At 37.5% G+C, this 11,842-nt stretch overlaps 1 non-coding gene across 1 annotated transcript; it reads left to right on the forward strand.

Annotated features, from left to right (window-relative positions):
- Positions 1-3,921: 3,921 nt before the first annotated feature.
- TRNAL-CAA (transfer RNA leucine (anticodon CAA)) lies at positions 3,922-4,005 on the forward strand. Its single transcript has one exon. It is a non-coding gene; the product is annotated as a tRNA-Leu (tRNA).
- Positions 4,006-11,842: the final 7,837 nt, after the last annotated feature.

The raw sequence follows: 11,842 nt of genomic DNA on the forward strand, positions 1-11,842 counted from the left end.
ATGAGCCAAGTTAAAACACTGATCTTAGAAAAAGTAGCAACATCCAAGACAAAAGTTTTTCTAGTAGCATTTTTTAATTGAATAGGACCAAGTTTAAGACGATGAAGGCCAAATTGAGAGGTATAATCGATCGATCAGAATTGGAACAGTTAATAAAATTTGATAAACTAAACATAATGAAAATTAAATTAATCTACCAATGCAAAACATGCACTTACAGATTAAATTAAAACACAAAACAGAAGTTGCTTAAAAAGCCTTTAATTTTAGAAATATATGTTTTATAATAGATTGCCAAGTTATTGCATCATAGGACGTGTTGTAAACAAAATCTCCAAACAAAGACAACTAAGTATAATAGGGACAACTAAGTATAATAATGATAATTTCTTATCAACAAAATTGAGATGCAATACATTATCATCATGGTAGTTATTATTATTGTTTTAATGGCTAAATCAACTAATTATAATTGTGATATGTTGAATAATATATATCAATATGAAAATCAAGTCCCCTGCATAAGATCCAGGAACAACATCTTGTGTCAATTGATAAATGCCAAGAAGCAAAATTTTAAGAACAACATGTTATGTTGCCGCAACAATAAATCCTGCACAATTAGTACTAAAAGTATTTTGAGTTTTCAGTGATGCATCATTGTAGGCTCCACCAATAATAAGTCTATGAGCACAAATCCACACAATCACTATGGCGAATATTACAGAAAAACAATCAAAGATATGTTTTCCAGAATTTATTAAATGGGACATTGAAACAGAAAAAAGGAAAAAATCAATCCTGAAACTCATATACAAACATTGTTTTATAATGTTAAGAGAGCGATAAAGGTTCAAAAAGCAAGAGACAGCAAAATCTAAAATCTGCAGGAACTCTAAGAAGATGTATACTTCACAGATTAATAAAAAAACATATGAAACAAATACTATTATGATAAGCTCCGGCAGTCTAATCTCCACACACTTGGCAACAAAATGGTGAATGAAAAAGTTAATACTAAAAAATAATGAGGTTTCATTTCACAGTAAGCATGTATATATTTTATTTATCATTCCCCACACAAAAGAAGAACAAGAAAACTTACCCCGGGAAAACCAAGCTCATACAGCCCAAAACCAACAAGCACTATTCAAGGAACAGAAGACAGTGGACTTAAGAACCTGAGTTCTAAATTTTATTTTTACTAAGTAATGTTTTTCTGCACAGACTAAGGGAGCGTTTGGTTCAAACTTCGAAATCGGAATGTTACGGAATCAGAATCGGAATGACTATTTATTTATTTTGTTTGGTTTAATCCGGAATCGGAATCCGATTACTTTTAAGAATGTTTGGTTCAAATTCCGGAATTGGAATCAAAATCAAAATCGAAATTGGACAAAATCAAAATTTTTAAATTTTAATATATAAATAAAATGGACGAACCAAAAAAAATATATAAATAAAATATGAAAACTATTAATAATAAACTAACCGAAAAAATTAATTATAAAAATATACTACATATTATTGTATACAGAAATCATTTGAAGAATCAATGTATTATATTATAAATATACTATATTATATATACATATAGGTAGTTATTTTTTGGGTAGTTACAAAAATCGTGATAAATGGGTTAATAGATAAATTAATAAGATGGAGAGGAATCAAGTTGATTGAGGGGGTTGAAGGGAGGAATCACTTATTCCTATATTTTGGGGAATGGAATTCCTATATTTAAATGGGAATCTCATTCCCATTTAAATATTAGCTAATCAAACATTAACAAAGGCAAAAGATTATGTCCATTCCCATTCCATACTTTCATTACCTCCAACCAAACACCCTCTAAGTCAAGTTTGACGAGCTTTGAACAATTCGAGCTTTTATCAGGTGTTATTACCGATAATCAAGCATAATAGATGGTAATTATGGTCGGAAAACACAAACTCGAAGAAAAATTTCAAACAATGAAATATATATTAAAGTTTGTAATGTATTTTGTTCCTTACCAAAACCTAATTTTATAGCTAAAGACTTAAAGGCTTGAGTTTTTTATGTCATTTTTTATGAGTTAAATTTTATTTAAGCTGTGAATTGTGATAAAAAAAACTAATAATAATTAATGAAATAATAATTATATGAATTCAGTAATATATATTTAAGAATAATTGTATGACATCAAAAGTCGGGATGGCCTAGGGAAGGGGTGATGAAATTAAACACTGATGGCTCTTGCCTCAAGGACGGTAAGATTGCTGCTGGAGGCGTGCTGAGAGACGAGGGGGGTGCCTAGTTGTCTGGGTTTACTCATAATCTTGGTTTGGGATCGTCCTTTTCGGCTGAGCTTTGGGGGATTCTTAAATATATATTACTGAATTCATATAATTATTATTTCATTAATTATTATTAGTTTTTTTTTATCACAATTCACAGCTTAAATAAAATTTAACTCATAAAAAATGACATAAAAAACTCAAGCCTTTAAGTCGGGATGGCCTAGGGAAGGGGTGATGAAATTAAACACTGATGGCTCTTGCCTCAAGGACGGTAAGATTTCTGCTGGAGGCGTGCTGAGAGACGAGGGGGGTGCCTAGTTGTCTGGGTTTACTCATAATCTTGGTTTGGGATCGTCCTTTTCGGCTGAGCTTTGGGGGATTCTTTCTGGCCTGAAGCTTGCCATGCATCTTGGTTTAAGGAAGCTGATTGTAGAATCTGATAACCTTGAGGCTATCAATATGATCTCAGATACAAATGCTTTCTGTCTTAATAGCCTGAATCTTATCAAAGGTATTAGAAGGTGTTGTTCTTCCTTTGACTTCTTAAAATTCAGCCATATCTTCAGAGAATAAAATCGGGTTGCTGACCGTTTGGCAGCTGCTGGTCATGATGGGATGTTGGGAGTTTCGATCCTTTCTTCTCCTCTTGTTTATCTTTCTTCTCTTCTTTTTGAAGATAGGGTGGGGGTTAGTCTCCCTAGACTAATCCCAGGCTAGTTGTTTTTTTTTTTGCTTTTCCTTTCCTTTCCTACAAAAAAAAAAGTCAGGATGGCCGAGTGGTCTAAGGCGCCAGACTCAAGTTCTGATCCTCTTACGATGGCGTGGGTTTAAACACCACTTCTGACATATTGAGTGCCAAATTCTATTTTGACTAAGGAACGTCTTTTCTGTATAAATTAAATCAAAGTTAATAATTTAACATTTAAAGCAATGGTAGAAATGAATAATACCTTAGGCCATAAACTTTATGAAACATATTGCAAGGAAGAACCGAACAATTGATAGGAACTTGCAGATCGAGAAAAATCAGAATTCTCATAATGTTTTTGTTGAAAATAATTGCAAAGAAATTTAATTTAATCATGTCATGGATAGATATTTTAGCTCGATGGAAGTAGGGTGTAAACGAGCCGAGCAGAGCCTGAACCTAGATAGGCTCTATATTAGCTCATTAATATCTCGATTCGAACTCTCTCGAATTGGGTTTTGACAAGCTTTGACCGAATCTGATCAAGCTTTGAACAAACCGAGCTTTTATTAGCTTCAAACGAGCTTTAACCAAATTCATCAAAGATGCATAAAATAAGTAGCGTAGAAAACAAAAAAGTATTATAACATACTTCGTATGATTTTAAAATATTTATAAAGAAAAACAATCATGTGTTATTATCGAGATTCAAGCATAGTAGACGGTAATTGTGGTTGGAAAACACAAACTCTGAGAAAAAATTCAAACGATGAAATATATATTAAAGTTTGTAATGTATTTTGATCCTTATCAAAACCTAATTTCTAGCTAAAGACTCAAAGGACTGAGCTTTTTTGTGTCATTTTTTGATGAGTTAAATTTTATGTGAGTTTTGAATTGTGATGAAAACTATTAATAATTAATAAACGAATAATTGTATAACATAAAAAAGTCAGGATGGCCGAGTGGTCTAAGGCGCCAGACTCAAGTTCTGGTCCTCTTATGAGGGCGTGGGTTCGAACCCCACTTTTGACACACTATACTCATGTTAAGTTTTAAATTTTATTTTGACTAAGTAATGTTTTTTTCTGCACAGATTAAGTCAAAGTTTGACGAGCTTTGACCAATCCGAGCTTTTATTGAGATTCTAACGAGTTTTAACTAAATTCACCAAAGATGCATAAAATAAATAACATATAAAATAAAAAAAAGTATTATAACATACTCCATATGAGTTTAAAAAAATTATAGAGAAAAATATGCAAGTGTTATTACCGATAATCAAGCATAGTAGATGGTAATTATGGTCGGAAAACACAAACTCGGAAAAAAATTTCAAACAATGAAATATATATTATAGTTTATAATGTATTTTGTTCCTTACCAAAACATAATGTTCTAGCTAAAAACTTAAAGGCTTGAGTTTTTTGTGTCTTTTTTTTATGAGTTAAATTTTATTTAAGCTGTGAATTGTGATGAAAACTAATAATAATTAATGAAAGAATAATTATATGAATTCAATAATATATATTTAAAGAATAATTGTATGACATCAAAAATTAGGATTATCGAGTGATCTAAGGCATCAGACTCAAGTTCGGGTCCTCTTATGAGGACGTGTGTTCAAACTCCACAAAAATCAGAATTCTAATAATGTTTTCTTTGAAATTAATCCCAAAGAAATTGAATCTAATCATGTCATGGATAGACATTTTAGCTCGACAGAAGTAGGGTGTAAATGGGTCGACCCGAGCCCGAACCTAGATAGGCTCGGTATTGGCTCATTTATATCTCGAGTCCAACTCTCTCAAATCGAGTTTTGACGAGCTTTAACCGAATCTGATTGAGCTCTGACCAAACTGAGCTTTTATCGAGTGTCTTACGAGCTTTAGCCAAATTCATCAAAGATGCATAAAATAAGTAGGGTAGAAAACAAAAAATTATTATAACATACTTCATATGAATTTAAAATATTTATAAAGAAACACAATCATTTGTCATTATCGAGATTCAAGCATAGAATATGGTAATTGTGGTTGGAAAACAAAACTCGGAGAAAAATTTCAAACAATGAAACATATATTAAAGTTTGTATTGTATTTTGTTGCTTATCAAAACCTAATTTTCTAGCTAAAGACTCAAAGGCATAAGCTTTTCGTGTCATTTTTTTCTAAGTTAAATTTTATGTAAGTTGTAAATTATGATAAAAACTAATAATAATTAATGAAAGAATAATTGTATGAAGTCACTAATATATATTTAAAGAATAATTGTATGACATAAAAAAAAAAGTAATGATGGTTGAGTGGTCTAAGGCGCAAGACTCAAATTCTGGTCCTCTTATAAGTGTTGAATGTATAGTTTGATATACGGGAATATTATGGAGATAGAGAGAGATAGTTGATAACACAATAATGGTTTTAATCACCTTAGTGATTATGGCTCGGATGCCTTGTATTTATAGTGAGCCAATAGTAGTTTGTATAGGAATACAATACACAAGTATAATTGTATTAGAACTCTACCTAGCTAGGGTTATAGACAAATTGAAACTCTAACTAGATAAGAATCTATTTATAGAGATAATAGGAACATTATCTCTAACACCCCCCATCAAGCTGATGGGGGGGCACGAACAAAGAGACGAGAGCGTAGCATCGTGAAGCGAGCCGGAGCTAGCGGCTTGGTGAGTATGTCTGCAACCTGATCATCGGTGGGAATAAATCTGACACTGAGAAAACCTCTGTGAACTTGTTCACGAACAAAATGATAATCTAGCTCAATGTGCTTCGTACGGGCATGGAACACTGGATTTGAGGTGAGATAAATTGCTCCAACATTATCACACCATAGCTGAACCGGGGTGGGTAAGGGAAATCCGAGATCTGAGAGAAGAGATTTGAACCATAGGAGTTCTACTGTGGCATTTGCCACTGCCTTGTATTCACTTTCTGTTGAGGATCTAGCTATTGTGGGTTGCTTGCGGGTCTGCCACGATACAATGCTGGATCCAAGGTAAACACAGAAGGCACCCGTGGATCGTCGATCATCAGGACACCCTCCCCAATCACTATCTGAGTAACAATGGATGTGCTATATTGGTTTGATGGATATGACTATGCCAAAGTCTGATGTTCCCTGAATATAGCGTAAGACCCTCTTAACTCCTTTCCAGTGCTCATCAGTCGGACAGTGCAGAAACTGACATAGTTTGTTAACTGCAAATGCAATGCCAGGATGAGTGAATGTTAAGTAGTGAAGTGCTCCCACAATGCTTCGATATTCATCTCCAGAGGTTAAGCTGGTGCCTAGCTCCTTTGAAAGTGTTGGCGTGGTGGCCATGGGCGTTAGTGTGGGCTTGGAGTCAATCATCTTCACTCTGTCTAGGATGTCAGCCACATACTTGGCCTGACACATGTGAATGCTATCCTTCTCATATCTGATCTCAATTCCGAGAAAGTATTCTGCCTTGCCAAGATTGCGAATGGGAAACTCATATTCGGTGGCTGCAATAGTGTTGGTGATGTGTGCAAGGTGGTTACCTGTTATGAGTATATCATCAACATAGCACAGAATGTAAGTCTTTTCAGTGTCGGTGCGTCTGATGAACAGAGAGTTGTCAGCCTGTGACATTTTGTACCCAAGGGAGAGGAGGAATGTTCGAAGGCGTGTGAACCATTCTCGTGGTGCTTGCTTTAATCCATAAAGACTCTTTTTGAGAAGACAGGCATGATCTGGTCGGTCACTATCCCGAAAACCCTGCGGTTGTTCCATATATATTGTCTCTGGCAAGTTTCCATGAAGAAATGCATTAGAGACATCCAGCTGATTGATGAACCAGTTGTTTGCTGCTGCAATGGCAGAGACAGACCTAATGGTTGTAGCTTTGATTACTGGACTGAATGTTTCTTTGTAGTCAATTCCAGCTTTTTGAGTGAATCCCCGTGCTACCAAACGGGCTTTGTGACAATCAATGGTTCCATCAGACTTCTTCTTTGTACGAAAGAGCCACCTGGAAGTGATGACATGCTGATCATGTGGTCTCGGTACAAGTTGCCATGTGCCATTGTTCAGAAGAGCTTGAATCTCTTCAGACATTGTTGTACGCCATTCGGGTTGTTTGTTGGCTTTACTGAAGCATGTGGGATCCACTGTGCCATTTGGATGTGTAGCTAAAAGTCCCTCAAACCGTCCTCTTGAGTGAAGAGACGACTGTCGAAGTTGCATATAATGTTGTCTTGGACCAATCAGTAGTGCATTGCAAGGTCTGGGCCTTTCAGTTGGAATATGAGCAGGTGGTGCAGTTTCAGGAGGAGGAGACTCTGTTTGTGGCATGATGTTCTCTTCATGAGGTACTGCATTCTGTATTTCTAGTGTGGTGATGTTCACTGCATCAACTGGTGTGCTAGGATCATTCTGAGGAACATATGTTGATGCAGCAGTGACCACTGGTGACAAACATTGACGTGGAGCTAATGGAGCAGTGTTTGTGGCTTCAGAGTCAGGGAGAGTAATTGGAGTACCAGGATGAGGTCCAGAATGGACAGGTGTGATGGGTTGGGAGCATGGAATTGAGTTAGAAGTAGATAATATAGGATCGGGATTAGAGAAATTACCTGGATACGGGCTGAGTAAAGATGGTAGTTGACACGATGTGCTTACCCCTGAGTTGCTAGATGAAGGTGATGATGTAGTGACTGCTGATGCAGGAAATACTTCTTCATTGTGCTGCACAAATTTGCAGATGTATATGCGTCCAGTGGCATACTCAAGACAAATATCCCCAGAATGATTTTCTGATGGACCAAGGTAGACACATAGCTTGGAGCGAAAATCAAATTTGTGCTGGTTGTATGGACGAAGAAGAGGATAGATACCACTGCCAAAGATGCGTAATGCTTTATAGACAGGTTGTTTCTTGTAGAACAAGAAATAGGGTGAATTGTTGTTCAGTATTTTGGTGGGTAAGTAGTTGATTAGCCTAATGATGTGTATCATGGCATAGTTCCAGAATTTTAGAGGTAAAGATGCATTGGCTAACAAAGTAAGGCAGGTGTCAACGACATGTCTAATTTTTCTCTCAGCTATACCATTTTGTGCATGAGTGTGAGGGCATGCAATTTTGTGTATAATGCCATGTCGTTTGAAAAAAGGTTGTAGTTTTTGGAACTCTCCCCCAAGATCTGAGTAAATATTCTTAACCCTTGCACTATACTGATTAAAGATCATGGCATAAAAATCACAAAAGGTTGAGAAAACATCACTCTTATTCTTTAAACAGAAAACCCATCCAAATCTAGTGAATTCATCAATGATTATTAAAAAATAACGGTGACCAAGACAAGAAACAATTGGAGCTGGTCCCCAAACATCCAGATGTAAGTTCTCAAAAATAAATGTGCTAGAGCGACTAATAGAGGGTAAAGGGCTTCTAGCAAGTTTGCCTAATGGATAAAAAGAACAATTGCTAACTGATTTTGAAGAGGATAGATTGTTTCCATTGAGAACTGTGCTGACTGTCTAATTCTGACAATGTCCAAGCCGTGCATGTCACCTTTCAAAAGACACCTTCTCTCCGACTAGCACCTCCTTCAGGGTGGGTGTAAGCACATAAAGCCCATCTTTACTCGGGCCCCGTAACAGGATTTCCCCAGTTGTTTGGTCCTTCACAAGAAAATGGTTAGGCCAAAATTCAAAGAAACATGAGTTGTCACGAGTAAATTTTTGAACAGATAGTAAAGATTTGGTAAGCTTAGGAACAAGTAGGGCATCATTAATTTTCAAATTATTGATATTTGAGTTTCCAAAGTGAGAAATTTGCAAACCTTGACCATTGCCAAACTGAACCGTATCATATCCTGGATATGGCTGCATTTGATGAAGTTGAGTCGGATTTGCCGTCATGTGATTAGTTGCTCCTGTGTCAGGATACCACGGCTGATTAGGACCCATGAATGGATTTGGTGGTTGTTGCCATGCCATGTGTGCTTGTGGTCCATGATTGTAGTTTGATCTTGAATTGTTCTTTGGTCTTTTGCACTTATCAGCCCAGTGACTTGGATCACCACAGTTGTAGCACTTGCCACTTCTTCTCTTCTTTGGATTCTGCTTCTTTGATTGATTTGTTTCCATGGTGGATACATTAGCCTCCCGGTGCGCTGATATACCATCAGATTGAAGCAGAGTAGTCTTTCTGGTTGATTGGATCATGCCTTCAACTGTTTTCAGGCTGTGCAAGATCTCCTGATAATTGATGTTAGTACCGCGCTGAGTGACAAGATTCTGGACAGTGGAGCGATACTCTTCTCCCAAACCCTTGTAAAGAACTGACGGTAGTAAGTGCCGAGGGTAAGGGTTCCCCGAGGCAGCTAGATCATCAAGAATAGACTTCACTTTTTGCATATACGCAGTAACTGACATCCCCCCTTGCTCAAGTTCATGTAGTTCGACTCCCATCTGAAACTGCTTGCTTCCTGTAATGAGCCCGTAGGCTTCTTCCAATGCTAGCCAAATGTCATGTGAGTATTTGAGATAAGCAATATCAGGAAACACCTCTTCGGTGATTGAATTTAGGAGCAAAGTCCTAACCACATTTTCTACATCATCCCATTGAGAAAAAGATGGATTTATGATTAAATCCGCAGCAGATGTCACAAAACCTGTTCTAGAAATAAATTTGGGTGGAGGAGGTGTTGAACTAAGAATGTGAGAAAGAAGATGATAGGTTTGAAGGGTAGATTCCATGGACATTCTCCATGCTTTGTAGTTGTGAGGGGTTAATTTGATGTTAATGTTGATATTTGTGGGTGGTTGTCTTGGTTGTTCAACATGAGTGGAAACAGGTTCTGGATGGACAGGATTGTTTGTGGTTTGAGGGATGGAGGAGGAAATAAAATTGTGTCTAACATTATTAGACGGTGCATCAACAGTATTGTGAAACGAATTTGAGAAGAAAGATGGTGATGTATCACGGGTTAATTGAGTATTGTAACAAAACGGTGAAGTATTAGATTCAGAAATAACCTGATGTTTGTTACTGGCTTCAGCTGCCTGATACGCTGCTAGGGCAGCAAGAACTGATGGAGAAAATAGAGTTGGAGGTGTCGCGGATTGTTGCAATTGAATAGATGGCTGCTGAACTGAAAGTTGTTGATTCCGAGGAGGCGGAACAGCCGCCTGATATGCCGTAATGGCGGCTAGTACCGCAGCGTCGGCGGCGAACATTGTCGGTATCGCGATTTGCACAAACCGCTGATCATGCGCTGCTGTCGTGGATGGAATGGGCGGGTTGCGCAAGGACGGCAGACGCAGGAGGCGCCTGGGCAGCGGCAGCCGAGGCGAAGGCCGCAGGAGCCGCGGTAGAAGGTGCGGGGGGCACATGTGCTGCAGATGCAAATTGCACCGGGGCAACCAACGCGGAGGAAGTTGGCGCAGGATGCGCCTGGGCATTGGTCGCCCTTGCGCTGGCCGCCTGGTAGGCTTCGAGAGCCGCGCGAACCTCCGACGGGAAGGTATCGCCGACTATGCGCTGTGGAGGTGCGGCTGCCGTGGCTGTTGGTGCGACAAGGAATTCAGATTCGCCGGTGATAAACGGCGAGGTGAACCTCCATCCCGACGATGCGAACGATCCACCAAAGGCATCGTTCGTGTTTTGGGCAGCCGCGGAGTCAGAGGCTCTGGTGGATGCGATGTGTACGGCGGCGACACCGTCGGCGGCGGCTGTTGCGGTGGCAGCGGCTTTGAATTGTGAATAGGTGGGTGATTGAGGATGATCAGAGGATTCGGGGGATGCGGAAGTTGATACTACTGATACCATGTTGAATGTATAGTTTGATATACGGGAATATTATGGAGATAGAGAGAGATAGTTGATAACACAATAATGGTTTTAATCACCTTAGTGATTATGGCTCAGAGGCCTCGTATTTATAGTGAGCCAATAGTAGTTTGTATAGGAATACAATACACAAGTATAATCGTATTAGAACTCTACCTAGCTAGGGTTATAGACAAATTGAAACTCTAACTAGATAAGAATCTATTTACAGAGATAATAGGAACATTATCTCTAACAATAAGGGTGTGAGTTTGAATCCCACTTCTGACATATCATACTCATGTTGAGTTCGGAAAACAAAAACTCGGAATAAAAATTCAAATTGTGAGATATATTAAAGTCTGTAATGTATTTTATTTCTTATCAAAACCTAATTTTCTAGCTAAAGACTCAAAGGTCGGAGCTTTTGTGTCAGTTTTTTTATACGTTAAATTTTGTGAGTTGTGAATTGTGATGAAAACTAATAATAATTAATGAAAGAATAATTGTATAAAGTCACTAATATATATTTAAAGAATAATTGTGTGACATCAAAAGCCAGGATGGCCAAGTAGTCCAAGGCTCAAGACTTAAGTTCTGGTCCTCTTACGAGGGCGTGGGTTTAAACACCACTTCTACCTTATTGAATGCTAAATTTTATTTTGACTAAGAAATGTCTTTTCTACATAGATTAAGTCAAAATTAATAATTTAACATATAAAGCATTGGCAGAAATTAATAATACCTTAAGCTATAAACTTTATGAAACATATTTCAAGGAAGAAACGAACAATTGATAGGAAGTTGCAGATCGAGAAAAATCAAAATTCTCATAATGTTTTCGTTCAAAATAATCGCAAAGAAATTGAATCTAATCATGTCATAGATAGATATTTTAGATCGACACAAGTAGGGTGTAAAAGAGCCGAGCAGAGCCCGAACTTAGGTAGACTCGATATTAGCTCATTACTATCTCGATTCGAACCCTCACATACTGAATTTAACGTTTTGACCGAGCCGAGATTTGACCGAATCTGATCGAGCTTTGACCAAACC

This window comes from Euphorbia lathyris, chromosome 5, assembly GCF_963576675.1.
Source record: "Euphorbia lathyris chromosome 5, ddEupLath1.1, whole genome shotgun sequence".
Lineage (NCBI taxonomy): Eukaryota > Viridiplantae > Streptophyta > Magnoliopsida > Malpighiales > Euphorbiaceae > Euphorbia > Euphorbia lathyris.